Source organism: Chionomys nivalis, chromosome 16, assembly GCF_950005125.1.
Source record: "Chionomys nivalis chromosome 16, mChiNiv1.1, whole genome shotgun sequence".
Taxonomy (NCBI): domain Eukaryota; kingdom Metazoa; phylum Chordata; class Mammalia; order Rodentia; family Cricetidae; genus Chionomys; species Chionomys nivalis.
This window is the reverse complement of record NC_080101.1, coordinates 36,260,960-36,276,946: the sequence shown is the minus strand read 5'-3', so window position 1 is coordinate 36,276,946 and position 15,987 is coordinate 36,260,960.

Below are 15,987 nucleotides of genomic sequence, written 5' to 3'. Positions count from 1 at the left end.
ATGCCTTCATCAAACATCTCCCCTCAAAGCTCCAGAGATCTATGTAGAAGAGATGACAGAAAGAATGTAAGAGCCAGAGTTGGTGATTGAGTATGACTGTAAGGAAACAGAGTCTTTCCTTTACAAAAGAGCTGATACACATATGAATGAACTCACATTAGGCTTCTAACTCCTAAGCCAAACCAGAAAAGAATAATTCACTTAACTAAGAACAAAAAGTAGGTTAAGAGTTCTGTGAAATCTGTCTGAATTTCACCATCGTCTTGTCATAATTTGGCAGAAGCTCTGCACGAGGGGGAATTTCAAGGTGAAGTCCTGAGTGAGCAGAGGAAACTGACAGCACTCTTCTGCCTTCTGCTGCGCTGAGACAAACTTCACAGGGACAAAGGGCAATAACACAAAATTCCAAATCTCCATAATGGCAGAGACCAGTAAAAAGGAAGACTCAAGAAACAGATGAGAAAGGAATAGCTGCTTTCAGAGTCAATCAAGAAAAGGAAGACTGCCAGGTGGTGGCAGCACAGGTCTTAATCCAGTGATAAGGAGGCAGAAGCAAAAAAGTCTCTGTGAGTTCAAGGCCAGCTTGGTCTACAAATCAAGTTCCAGAACAGTCAAGGCTATACAAAGAGAACCCCTAACTCAAAAACAAACAAAGGAAGACTGAGGACTAATGACTGAATTTAATGATAAGGATGTCAGAAGTGACCTTATTTTATTATTTTTATAATTGTACAAGTCTTTTCCCTAGACATGACTCTAAGAGAAGGGAGGGAATAAAAGTTAGAAAGAATACATAAGAACATCTTTGCAGAAATGAGAGGATGGGGAATAAGGGGAAGAGCTTTGGCATAGACCCGAGTTCATCTGGGCATGGTTTCCAATCCCAAGCAGAGTAGTTGCAAGCAGGTGGGAGTGCAATCCATTTTCCTTGAGCAAAGTGGCTTATTTATTTCTACTAAAAAAAGAACAAGAAACAAGAATTTGCTACAGGGAGTTATTTTTTAAGAAATCTTAGTAAATAGATACAAACAGTTCTAGACAGTGAGTAAATTTTAAAAGCCAGTCAAAACAGAGGCTTAGGGGTTAAGAGCATTGCCTGCTCCTGAAGAGGATCCAAATTCAGTTCCCAGCACCCACATGGCAGTGGTTATAGGGTAAGGGAGACTGCTCACTGAGAAGACTATCAAGGGCCTTGTTCCAGGGTCTTGCCAGAAACAAAAGCTAATATAGTTAATTATCAGCTGCTTTTACACAGCTCATTAGATCGCTGAACTGAATGGAGGAGTGGACCTTGGACCTTGGTTAGGAAGGCTCCAGAGGCCTATCCGAACTACATCTGGATGAGTGCAGATACATCTGGGTGGTGGCTATTCCTGGTTGTCAACTTGACTACATCTGGAATTATTGAAAGTCACACAGCTGAGTATACCTGTGAGGGATTGTTCTTCATTAAATCATTTGAAGTGGGGAGATTCATCTTTAATCTGGGCCACACCTTCTGGTGACAGCCAATATAAAAGACATGAAACAGGGAAGCTTGCTCTGCTTGCCTGCTTCCTTTCTCTCTTCCTGACAGTGTCATTTCTTCACTGGCATTTGAGAATACATCTTCAGGATCCAGGCATGTACTAAAGATCCCCAGAGACACCAAGACTCAAGAACAGAACAACTACTGGATTCTGGGACTTTAGGTTGCTAGTTTGTCATTGTTGAACTAGCTGGACCACAGTCTATAAGATAATCTAATAAATCCCCTTTCTGTGTGTATAAAGTATAATATATATATATATATATATATTCTATTCCTCTAGAGAATCCTGATTAATAAAGTCTGAAAATATTAAAGGACTCTACCCAAACCACCATTTTAAAATATAGCCACAAAATAACAACAACAAATTCAGTAGATTTTTCTAGGTAAATTCCACAGATTCTCAAAGGATTTCATGGTCTGTACTCAATAAGTCCTGCTCCTGAGAAAGAAGCAGAGAAATCTCCACACAAACTCTGCATAGCACTTCACAGGAGAATGTAAGCAAACTTAAATTTCAAACTAGAAGCAAAACTCTTATAATAAAGTTACTAAGCTATATTTATCAATTATTTTTAAAATCACAGTAAGACCGAGTTTATCAAAGGAAGGGAAGAAAGGTTAATGACACAAAGCATATTTGCCATACCAAAAAAGGAGAGAAATATAAAGGTTGTAATTATCTCTCAACAGATGCCCAACATGTTGATAAAAATCATCATCCATTTAGATCAAACAACAGCAAACTAGGAATATGAAGAAACATTTCTTATTCTGAAGAGGTCACAGAAGCCTGCAGCAGCTCTCATTCTTAATATTTCTGCCTGGCATGAATATTAAATACAAAGATACGTGAAACTATAGATGTTATCACAGAGCAATAGAATTTGGTTTTGCCATTTCATCTTTGATTTGCTTTTTCTCTTGAAGGTCTTAGACACAGTTGGCAGGGCTTAAATTTTTCAAAAAATGCCATTACACATTTTGAGTCGAATTTAATTGGATAAATAGATGTATTTGATAATTGTTGTCCTTATAATATTTATTCTGCCTAAATAAGTTAGAATTTATCTCCTCTTTGCAATCTTCTGTTAGGTCCAAGAGTAACATTATCTTTCAAAAATTTTAATAGCATTAACTAAATTTATTTGCTTGTGCTTAGTTGCATTTATTGCCATTATTAATGGCATACTTAGGAAGATTCTATTTTTAATGTCCTATGGCTGTGTACAGAAAAACATTGATTATTACAGTGATTTGTTTCAACAAGCTTCTAAATTTTATTAATTAAAAAAATTGGCTATAAATTTTTGAGATGGTCTATGTAGACAATCATAACATTTGTGTAAAAAGAAGGTTTTGTTTCTTCATTGAGCTGCTGGTCTGGTTGAAAGACTGAAGAGCCCCACATGTGTTCCAGCTCTGAAGTGATGGTCTCTGACCAAACACTGGTTAGAAGGGCTGCACTTGGAGTGGTCCGCTCTCAGCAACATATTAACTCATTGGCGGTATCAACATCTGAATAGGCTGCTGAGAGGTGGGGACAGCAGAAGGTGGGCTTTGTTGGGGCCATTATGTCACGGGGGTTATTCCCTGAAAAAATAAGCCATGCCCAACCACTTCTCCTCTGTCTGCCCCTTGCCTAGGTACCATGAAGTATTTTGTGCCAAAAGCCCTTCTATTAGGGGCTTTCTCCTTACCACTGGAGAAACCACAGAGGCAGCCAGCCAAAATAAATTCTTCTTTCCCTAGGTGGGTTATGCCATGTATCCTGTATAAGTATGAAATTCACTGTCTAACAGTTCTGTTATCATCTGTCTGAGTCTTACCGTGTTACTCTGCTGGTGGGTTAGTAGATTATTTTGGTCAAATGACACTTGAAGGGCCTATTAGTACTATCAGTGAGAAACAATAACTACTCTTAAAACTAAAACATAAACGCACGTTAAATCATCTTCTTTAGACTGCAGAAATGGGTCAATGACTGGTTTTTGAGAGGACCCAAGCACTCAATCTCCAGCACCATCATGGTAGCTCACAACTCTGCATAACTTCAGTCTTAGGGGACACAACTCACTCTTCAGGTCTCTGCAATCAATGCAGGCACAAGGAGCACATAAATCAAGACAAAGCACTCATTCACATAAAATGACTTAGAATTCACTTCTTCAGCCCTGACAGCACGTGAGATACATCAAACAGAAGATAATCTCTTTTCAAACCTGGTGAGTGAGCTGATCGCAAGTGAACAGGCAAGTGGAATAGCCATGAAGCTGTGGCAAACCAGCAAGTTTTTGGTTGCATTTGTCTCCTTTGGCAGCTACTTGGCATCTCTCTGATTCCAACTTCTTTTCTCCTCTTTCTATGCTTGGCGTTCCTGCCTGGCTCTACTCTACCAATGGTAATAAAACATATTTATAACATGCAGAGGGAAATTCCACATCAGCAAACCACCCAAATCAGATATGGTTGAAAACAAAGGGACATGGCAAGTATCCATTCTGCTCTCTCAAGTCCATTTTACTAGTGCAGACTGCCACATCTTTCCTGCTCTCCTTTGTATAGCTTTCCCCTCCAACAAAAGAGAAAATAATCACAGCTTACAAGACATAGAGAACTCTAATAGGCTGTAGTGACGTGAGTGTGTAAAATAGGTCTACCTAAATAGCACATGACAGAGGTTTCAAGGACCTTGCTGCAGGAAGGCTGGCTCTTGCACACTTGCCCTCCTTCCTGTTCCTGTTTCTCAGCATGGACAGTGTACATATCAAAATATGTCTAGGTGACTATTGACTCCATAGATGTGCCTGCAGGCTACACTCGCTTGCCTCAAAGAGAGACCACACTCAATAAAAAAAAAAAAAAAAATCAACATAAAAAGTTCCATGCTGCCCTGCGGGAATTTGGACTGCTCTTCAGTATCGAGAGGGAGGGGGAATGGAGTGGGGGGAGGAGAAGAGGAGTGGGGATAGGGGGAGGGAAGTGGGGGGAGGGGCAATATTTGGGAGGAGGGGAGGGAAATGGGAAACGGGGAGCAGGTGGAAATTTTAATTAAAAAAGAATAAAAAAAAAAAGACTATGATGGGGATACCCACTGAAACAACTTAACTGAGCTAATGGGGAACCCACCAACTCTGACCAGACAGGAAAGAAATCAGCATAGACCAAAGTAGGCCCTCAGAATGTGGATGACAGATGTATGGCTGGGGCACACTGTGGGGCCACTGGCAATGAGGCCAGGATTTACCCTAGTGCATGAACTAGCTTTTTTGGAACCCATTCCTTATAGAGGAATACCTTTCTCACCCTTGATACTGGGAAGCAGGGACTTGGTCCTGCCTCAAGTTGATACACTAGACTCTGTTGACTCCCCATGGGAGGTCTTATCCTTTTTGAGGAGTTGATGGGGGAGTTGGGGGAGGAAAAGGTGGGAGGGAGCAGGAGGAGGGGAAAGAGGGGAAACCATGGTTGGTATATAAAATTAAAAAATACCTTTTAAATAAATTTTTAAAAACTCCAAAAAAAAAAAAGTTCCATGCTGTTTCTTCATATTATTTAAGGACAATTAGAAAATAATACTGTGAAGTTATTATTGCTAATTGAAATAAAAGACACCTAGAAATAAATGTAGTTTTTAAGTAATTTCTCTCTGTAAACAAAGGTCAAAGGATAAAAACAGAAATTCGAAATATCTAAAGAGGTCTATATAATGAGCTTAATTTTTAAGATCTTCTTCTCAAAATAAATATAATTCAAAGAAAACATTTTACAAATATAAAATTATAAAAATTAATAACAAGAGACTCATCCAAATAGATAGTTGTTGTGTATTCCTTCAGTAGAAGAGTAATTAAATAAACTTATATGTTGAACATCACGTATAAATGTCACACTCTTGAAAAAGGTGTATTTATATATGCCTATATACATATACTTGAATTACAGAAAAATAATGCACAGACATCTTATTTGATGGCATGAATACTAGAAAGAAAACATGAGGAAATTCTCTGGGACATTACTAATATTTAACAATAAATATGGATCATGGACATTAGTAAAAATCTCCAATCTCTACAAATACTATTCATTTCCTTGGTTCTTCATAACTCATGTTATCACAACAAATAAAAACCAGAAGCATGAATGAAGCAGCATTTCTGGCCCAATGTCTGTAAAATTCTAATTTATCTCTTTGTCATGGCCCTGATACCACACTCTAAGTACTGTTTTTAAGCTTAGAGATAGCCCTTACTTATTTACTAGATTATACAGAATTTAATATATATACATAAATTCAATATATAATATGTTTAAATATTATATATTTATATATTCATATTGTGTACATAAATGCATATATGTATGCACACATGCACAAAATAGCACATACATACAGAAGTCCAGGTTGACAGGCAACATGCATTCCTTGGGGAAATATAAATTGATTTGCTCTCCCTCACATGTGTTTTGTCAGTTGCATCAAAAGCTGCGGAAGTCTTCATTACATTTACTTTTTACATTGCTTTTCGCAATTTTAGGATGAGAAACCATTTGTTTCTTGTCTAGGCATGCACGTTGTCAAAAAAGAATGGTACGGCTGGTTTCAATATTACTAAAATGTATGCAGATTCTGAGCACAGCACAGCTGTTCAGCAATTGGTTGAATGAATTTTCGTGTGTACAGTGAAAGCCTAGTCCTATACTAACATGATGATGTGGTTCTATATTTGCTATCAGTATTTTTATATGTTATTAATAAAGATGTTATAGAATTCATGTTCTATGTGTTTGATTTTCTCTTAAAAGATAGAGATAAATATTAGTGAAATATGAATACAAAAGCCGATAATGATAGAAATGAGTGCTCTGTACCTGGGAAATTTGGGGTTCTTTTGACATGTGTATACTTCATAACTTTTATGTGAATAATATCCTCAACTAATTTTATAGAAAAGAAATAAAGGCTAGCGTCTTGATTTATTTTAAGAGAAATGTCTAATACGTGAGTGAGACTAGGGTAACATGGTAATATAAATTCATTTCTGTTGTAGGGAGACTGTTCCCTGCTGCTCAGTCCCAAAATAACCACACAGAAACTATATTAATTAAATCACTTCTTGTACTATTAGCTCTAGCTTCTTATTGGCTGTCTCTTAGATCTTAATTTAACCCATTTTTATTAATTTATATTTTACTGTGAGATTCAAGGCCTACCAGCAAGGTTCCAGCTGGTGGCTTGCATCTTTTTCCTCTGGCAGCTCCATGGTATCTCCCTACTCTGCCTCCTTTCTCCCAGCATTCAGTTTAGTTTTTCCTGTCTACCTCTATTCTGCCCTGCACAGGCCCAAGACATATCCTTTATTAAACAATGGTATTCAAAGCATACAGAGGGGAATCACACATAACATTTCTTTTTTCTTTTTTTTAATTAAAAATTTCCGCCTCCTCCCCACCTCTCTTTTCCCTCCTCCTCCCCCCACTCTCCACGCCCCACTCCCCTCCCCCTCCATCTCCAGTCTGAAGAGCACTCAGTTTCTTAAGTGGTTACATGTAATATGTTAATATTATGCCTTTCAGTCTCCTATAAGCACATTTGACATCTACCCAGGCATGCCACAAAACAAATATATGTTGAAGAAAACCAGAAGAATCAAGTTTTGTTTTCCTTTCAGCAAAGATGATCTTATAGTCCAGAATGGCCTATAACTTTCTAGATGATCAGAGCTCTCCTTTATGTTGGAATCCTCTTGTCTCAGCCTCTCAGGGGCCAAGAAAGAAATGCTTACATATAGCTCTCAAAGTTCTGATTAAAGTTGATAGCATTTTGATGTGAAAAGCTATTTAAAAACAAGCTCACAAAGCTTAGTGATTTATAATCCCTTGTCTTTAATTTTACTTGTCTTAAATGATACAGCTCCTTAAAAGTAGGCAGTGAAGTGTTTACTTTCATTTATTGAAAGAAACAGGAGAGAAGCAAAAGTATTGAGAGTAGCAACACTATGGCTCCTTTCGTCAGAGGCAGCACCATTTTGGTTGAAAGTACTCTAAATCCAACTGTTAAGAGACACAACTCTGGGCTCAGTGCTGTACCTCCAAGATTCTCATCCAGTTACTAGGGATGTGACCTCATTGCTATCTTTAAATTTATATCTATAAGACTTCCTTCCTCTTGTTTTATCAAAACATGAGCACTGAAGAGGATTAAAGTATTTGGAAATGAAAGTTGCTGCATAAATCAGAATGTGGTGTTTTGGAATAATTATTGCAGCATTTCCTCTTAACACTGGCAGTTAATAAATCATTTAGCTCAATGGTAAGAAAAGCTACTAATTATGCTAAGTGAACAGTATCCTGATAGAATTCTGTGTTCTGTCCCTGGTAACTCATTTAACATGGATGGTCTCTTTTTCTTCCCACTCAGTGCTTTGCCAGCGTTTTCTTTAATCTTATCAGATCTTTTTGATTTAATTGAGAAGTCACTTTACAAGAATGTCATTTTTCTTGCATCTCCTCAATAAAGTAATATAATTAAGATTATGCAAAGTAGAAAAGATTGCCAGAATACCAGGCAAGAATGAAGGCCTGTGAAATCCCCAAATTAGGATTGCTGCAGTCAATATAAATAATTGACATTAAGGTGACCTAATTAAAACAAATTACATCTCTGTGGGGGGGGGAATCTATGATTTTAAACATAGGATGTTCTTGACAAATATGAGGCAAAATATCTGAGACAGTAGTGTTTTTTATTTTCTAAAACTAAATATCATGAAAAAGTGTTGTCATTGTCAAAATAATATTCATTAAATGAATTAACTATAAGATTTTGAGAAATAGATTGTGGCTCCTAATAAGTTAAAACAACATAGCAGTTACACACGGTGACTTAGAGCAGAGCACTTAGAAGTCTTTGTTGCTCCTGAGCGATAGACCCATGCCTGCAATAGGAAGATCTCATGGGTCTTTCATGGGATAAAGTTATTTTGACATGTGTAGAACACCGATATCAGTTACTGGAATTTCGTAAGGATTTTATAAACCTCTACCTATCAGTCTTCCATTACTTTGCATACCCAAATACCAAGATGATAAAAACAGGACGGTGAGAGGCGTTGTACAAAATAAAACTTTAAATTGACCTTAACCATGTTTCACATTCTTTACTTGTGGAATTCCTTCAGGAAAAAAATACTTTGCACATGAAAATTGCTTTTCTTGTTCCAACAGCTTTTCCTCTCCCCTTCTTATGAAACTTACTGCTTCTAGACAAAATTCCTCAAGAGTTCAGAAATATGCTTACATTTGGAAATGTATTTATTATGCTCTAATAACTTTTATTTATTATGTCAAACACCTTTAAGAAAGAAACAGGATAGGATATGATGAGCCTTTGGGAGGACACTTTCCACCTCTATTATTGAAGAGTCGGGTACCTTGAAGACAAAGTTTACCTTACATTAATGGAAAACCATCTAAAATATATCTTTATAAAAAAGTTTTAAGGCTCAGAACATGCTTGCCAAACTTTGTTACAACTTCATTAAATTCCTATTCCAGGTGTCCATACTGAAAGATCCTTTGTGTAATGTAAAATATATGAAATGGTTTGTTAAAATGATTATCTCTTGAAGCCTCAGGAGTTCAGTGTTTCTAAATATTTATTTTCTTGTTGAGAGTAGAGATGAGATTATTGGCAAGAACTTATTAGAGTCAGCTATTCCATCGGGAAATGTAAAATGCACAGCATTTTGTCCTCAGCAACACCATATATACCTGAAACATGGTAAGAAAGAAAGGTAATTGTAACACAATCTAAGTTCAAAACCAGTTCCCATTAACTAAGCTCAAAACTATTGTAAACATATTAGCTATAAATAAAGACTAATAGTGATTATCAACTTGGTAGAATCTAGAATCTCCTAGAAGAAAAATTCCTGGCTCACCTGTGAGAGGTAGTTTCTAGACTTGGTTAATTGAAGTGAGGAGACCTACCTTACCTATAGGCAGTGCCATTCCATAGACTGATGTCTCAGAACACAGAGGAGCAAATAAGTTGAGCACAAGTATTCATCTCTCTCTGCCTCCAGACTGCAGACTCAATGTGTCCAGCTTCCTAAGTGTCCTGTTACCATTACTCTCCTTCCTTGACAGTCTATACCCGGGGACTGTAAAGCAAAATAAATCTTTCTTCCTTAAATTACAGGCATTTTGTCATGATAATGAAAAAACTAATACACTGAGAAAGTAACTTAGTGTCTTACTTTTACCTCCTAAAATATATGGAGTGTAGTTGTATTTACTGCAAATCTGTTGGGGAAATTAATGAGATGGCATATGTGAATTATTGGCAATGTATCCACATGGGATTAGTTCAGAAAGCATCACAGTCATTGTCACAGACATATGTGATTTCCAAAAAGTGGTCAGTATATGTGGAATTCAGTCTAATAATGCTACATGAGGAATGGAATAACTGTCTAGTATTCCAAGTAACTACCAGTTTAGAAGAATTCATATGAAAATGTTCTTCTTGTATAAAGCAATCTACATTAAATGCTTATCAATATAATAGAAGAAGGGTTTACCAATCCACAGTAGATGATTAACAAGCAGACTAGCCTCAGGTTATAGACTACAGGTTGACCCGTTTCTTCATGCAAGAGTGTAGTTATAGGCCACAATTTTATATAAGCTTTTCATACGAGTGTGGCTAATTAACATCATATAGTCATAACAAAATGTACTAAACCTACTTGGTGTGGTAAGATATGTAGGTTTGGCTTTCAGAATAATAGGTAGCTACACTATTTATCCAGTATCTATGATTGACTAACTCCCCTTCAAAAATATTTCTTTACTGTCAAAAACAGTGATTGCTACCATCTATTTAGCAACTACTGCAACTACTAAATGACAAACAATTATTCTATTCTTGTGCGTGCATGTGTATGTGTGTGTTTGGGTGTGTGTACACTTGTGTGGCGGGGGTTCATTTGCGTGGGTTCACATGTATGAGTCAAGGAACTTGCGTATGTATGCATGAGCATGTGAAGGTCAAAGGTAAACATCAGATGATGTCTTCTTCATATTGTGTTTGCCATATATACAAATTTAAATGTATTTTAATTTAGGTGCTAATTGTTACAGTCACTTTTTTATTGATTTTTATTGAGCTCTACATTTTTCTCTGCTCCCCTCCCTGCCTCTCCCCTCCCCTTCAGCCCCCTCCCAAGGTCCCCATGCTCCCAATATACTCACAAGATCTTGTCTACTACCCATGTCAATTAGATCTATGTATGTCTCTTTTAGGGTCCTCATTGTTGTCTATGTTTGGAGGCAGAATCCTACACTGAGTTTAGAGCTCTCCTACTCAGCTGCATTTGTTCACCAGCAAACTCCAGAGATCTTCCTGTGATGCCCCAGCACTGGTTTTACAAGGCATACTGTCAGATCCGGTTTGTAACTGTGTTCTAAGGAATCAAATTTCAGTCTTCACCCTTACTCAGAAGGTACTTTGCCCACTGAGTCAACTCCCAGTTCATTGTTTCATTAGTTTTAAATGATTCTATAGATATTATCTATTTTATTATGTTTTGTGTAAAATTGTTGTACCTGCATGTCTGTATGTATACCACATGTATGTCTTGACCCTGTGGCATTCATGAAAAGGTACCAAATGCCCTGGAGCTATTTTGCAATACTAAGTTAATGATTGCTGAAAGTCACCTTGTGGGTGATGAGAAGTGAACCCCAATCTCCTTCAAAAGCAGTAAGTGATCTCTTATCATCATCATCATCATCAATCATCATTATATCTTAGCTTTTATTATTAAAAAATATTTTAAAATATATTTTGATCATATTCTTCCCCTCTCCAAAGTCCCTCTAGATTCTCTCCTCCTCCCTACCTACCCACCTTTAAGTTCTTTCCCCAAAAACAAACAAAAATTTATGCAACAACAAAATACTTCCAAAACAAGAAATCAAAATAACAATATGTCCATAAAGGAAAAATTGCAAAACTGCAACTAAATAAAAGCACACACACAAAAGAAAAATAAGATTTGTGAAGTCCAATAATAAGTTGGTCCACTATTCCTGAATGTGAAGCCTGTCCTGTAGCAGTTGGCATACCGAGTGGAGAAAAACTGATTTCCCTCTCCCAGCAGGTGTAAATGACAGTTCAGCTATTAACCTTTAACCTGATGGCCAGGTTTGCTTTCACCCATTCACTCATTTTTATTTTAAATTGAATTAGATAAAATATAATAAGATAAAATAAAAACTTTAAAATGGGATTTGAACAAGACAAACCCACAGAAAAAGAAAGAGCTTAAAATAAGGCACAAAAATCAGATACCTGTAGTTGAATACATTTTTTTTCTTTACTGCTGGTCCCCTGAACCAGTTTCTTTTCCAAAAATAAGTACCTGCAGTTACTTATGAAATAAGAGTCTGAGACATAATATCAATTACAATTGTTTGACCAGTGGCTCAGGCATATTATTGACTAGCTCTCACAACTAAATTAACCCATTTCTACTAATCTGTGTTTCTCCACATGACTTGGCTTACAGTGATGCCCTGGCATGTTACTTTTTCAGCAGCTATATTGCTTCCTTTTATATGTATCTTTGTTTGGTTTTACCCCCTAATTATACTTTTCTGGCCATTGACTGAACCAGCTTTATTCATCAACCAATGAAAGCAACACTTATTCGCAGCCTACAGAATGACATCACACATCAGAGACCCACTTGTTTGATCATTCAGAGGCATTTGATGGGTAGTATAGAAACCTAATACAGTAGAAAGTTACTATTATATATATATACATGAAGGCAATCTAAATAAAAATCACCAGTAATGGGGAGAAGAAATTCCAAGCGGTCATCTCTTGTATCCCTCACTTTTGTTTATCACCTACAAATCCCCACTTGTCTTGCGATATTCAGACTTGAGTATAGCCTTGCTTTTTCTCACCTCTACTGTAACAGGTTTTAGTCAAATCTCCCTTACAATGCTAACATCTGTCAAAGTAAATTTTTATTTATAAAATGTACCTTCTGAATGTCTGCTAAAGTTTTGAATGTCTTTGATAGAGTTTTAAAAAGATAGTTAAAATTATAAAAGATAAATTAGATATAAAACTTTAGACTCACAACGATAGAGCATTTTCCTTAAGTTGCCAAATACAAATGACTATATAATGTAAGTATAATTCTTGCTTGATAAATGTTTTGTTATACAGAAATTTACTGCTAAAGTCAAAACTTTCTTTTTTATTTAGGCAGAAAAGGGGAGGTGATGTAGGATTCACCTCTGTATGCTGTTTTATTATCATTGGTTAATAAAGTATCTGCTTTGGCCCTATGGCAGTGCAGAATAGAGCAAGGTGAGAATTCCATGCAGAGACAGACAAGATAAGAAGGCAGAGTCAGGGAGATGCATCTTCTGCCAAAGAAGACAGATTGCAGAGAACCTTACTGGTAAACCACGAGCCTCGTGATAAAATACAAAATAATAAAAATGGGTTAATTTAAGGTATAAGAGTTAGGTAATAAGAAGCTTAAGCTAATAGGCCAAGCAATATTTTAATTAATAAAGTTTCTGTGTGATTATTTCGGGTCTGGGCAGCCTGTAATGAACAAGCAGCCTCCATCTACACTGAGTAGTTCAGAACTCATCGTAAGCCTAGAGCAAGCTGATTATACTCTCCTTGCTGATAGGCAAGAAGCACATTCCATTTTAAGAAAATGCAAAATAGGAGCTACTACTATAACGTTTTCCAGAAAGTAAAAATTTGCCACAAGTAGTGCAATAATGAATCCAAGAAGAACAAAGGAGTCTATTAAAAGGCATTTTCTGTGATTATTTTTTCAGCTAAAACTTAAAGTAAAACCTTTAGTTAAAAGGTTGCTTTTTCCTTTCTCATATTCAGCACAGTGCAGGATTAAAGCTTCAGAATCTTGATCCATCAACTGGTTAAGTCATTCCTAGGTGTCTTTTTGCCTGCTTCACATGGGAAGGGGCTTTCTTGTTTTCTCTGAATTTCATTCAGAGACACTTGGTTCATAGAAAAACTTTTTGCACTCAATTTCTGCACACAGTGATGAGTCGTGTCCAACCCCATGCACACCACTATCAAGCATACACACAAGCAAATATATAGCAGTAGGTAAAGATGGTGGGGATCTATTTTTCACAGTTTCAGTAGCTTCAGTTTATTCCAAAAGAGTATTTAAAACCTCCTTGACGGGTATGGGGATTAAAACCAAACTCTACTAAAAAATAAAATACAAAACAAATTCTTTTTAAGGTACAATTCATTCAAACAGAGGATTTGAAATTCGATCAAATGTCGATGCCAAGCATTTAATGCTTGAATGACATTAATTAGTTGACTATTGAGCTTAGAGCAAGTGAGGTTCATCCATTGATTATGTACACAGGATTTTCCTATTGAGGGGAAACCACAGAAAAATAAGAAGGCTAGAAACCTCCTCAGATTTGCATCTAGGTTCCTATTAGCATCTTCCTGAGAAAAACTTCATGTAAATACAGGCCTTCCAACTTAGCAGCAAAGTGATCATGAAAGTGAACCCTCTTCTCCTGTGGCCAAGAACCTTTAGAGAGCTCCTGAACCATGAAAGTGTTTAAGAGACTCTGACTGTAAATCACCAACTAAGAAAGAGTATTTCAAAAAGCCTGTAATCACAGTTTCAGAGTGCTTCACATTCTCAGCTAACACCTGCACTTGACAAATGGAAATCCCTGTTTCCCAAGAACTAGCTCACTTTTTCACTGGCTTTGTCTATTTTTCATCTTTTTTTTCCTTGTTTAGGTCTTATGAGATCATAGAATTTTACCCCAAATGCCATCTTTTTCCTTCCAAAAGGAAATTATGAGCTATCTAGAAGGCAAGTCTAATAGCTTGACCCCCGAAGATTAAAAACTAAAATCACTTTAATTCATCTTGGTCTCTCCAACTTAGACATAAACCTATAAACAGTTCCAATATTCTTGTACAAAATGCTTTGTTGGGAATCACCATATGTTTGCTTTACATTTTACATATTCACAGAGAGTGATTTATAACTTTTATTTCTGTTTTCCTATTACCCAACAAATCTCTCTCTCTCCTCCCCCCTCCCCGTGTATGTATGTGTGTATATATGTGTGTGTGTGTGTGTGTGTGTGTACATTCTAAATTATATAGTCTATTGGTGTGGGACAATTCTGTATTCTTCCAATTATGTTATAAATAAACGCTGATTGACCAGTAGCCAGGCAGGAAGAATAAGTGAAACAACCAGACAGGAAGTAGAGGTGGGGCAATGAGAGCAGGAGAATTCTGGGAAGCAGAAAGCTTCTCCTGCAGTCCTGTGCAGACACCAAAGAAGCAGAATGTGACCTGCCCCACTGAAAAAGGTACTGAGCCATGTGGCTAATACAGATAAGAATAATGGGTTAATATAAGTCATAAGAGCTATTAGGAAGCCTCAGTCAATGGGCCAATCAGTTTATAACTTATGGATATCTCTGTGTAATTTTTCTCTGGGACCAAACGGCTGTGGAACCTGGTGGGAGGAGAGAAACCCAACAAGCAAACCCTCATATTACAGTTAATGAACAGTCTTTGTCTTTTGAAATTTATACCATGGCATTCACTGAAGATAGACTTTACTGGTCATATAGAGTTCTATAACATTGGAGTACGACAGTTATGTGAAAATGATTTGCAAACTATCAAGTGGAATTTTAATACATAGTTTTAATGACGTCAATATGAAAATACTACTAAATGTTACATGAAAATGTGGGTTTTGATTTGAAGGTAAAACATTTCTGCCATAGGATTGTGGTAGCCAAAGAGAAAGAAGACACTAGGCATGGACGGTGCTGAGAAGAGACCCATAACCTTGCTGTGTTACTTGAGAGCAAGTAATAGCTTTATTTTTCTTGACTTATAAAAACTGTGAGAAATTAGATGTAGTGGGATGTTAATGAGTACTAGAAGGAAGGATTTTAGATGCGAGGCATCTTGTTTTATGTTACCAGGGTGTGAGCTGCACAGATGGCTGAAATGGAGCCAGTGAGCAAACTGAATGAATGGATGATATAGAAAGCTTTATATGCAGGAGAGAAAGAAAGGAATAGAATAACGATAGTAGCGTCCTGATTTGCTTTCAGCCACTTTGATAACTGCTATGACCCCAAGCACCATGGGGAGGAAAGAGTTTATTTTATTTTTATCTTGTACTTTATGGTCCATCATTATCAGGGGAAGCTGAGGTGGGAACTCAAGCAGTGAAGATAACTGGAGCCAAGAACTGAAGTGGAAACCAGGGAGAAATGGTGCTGTAGTGCCTTGTTTCCCAGGATTACTCAGCTTGCCTTCTTATAGAGCTTAGAACTACCTGCACAAGGATGATAGCACTACCAACAGTGGA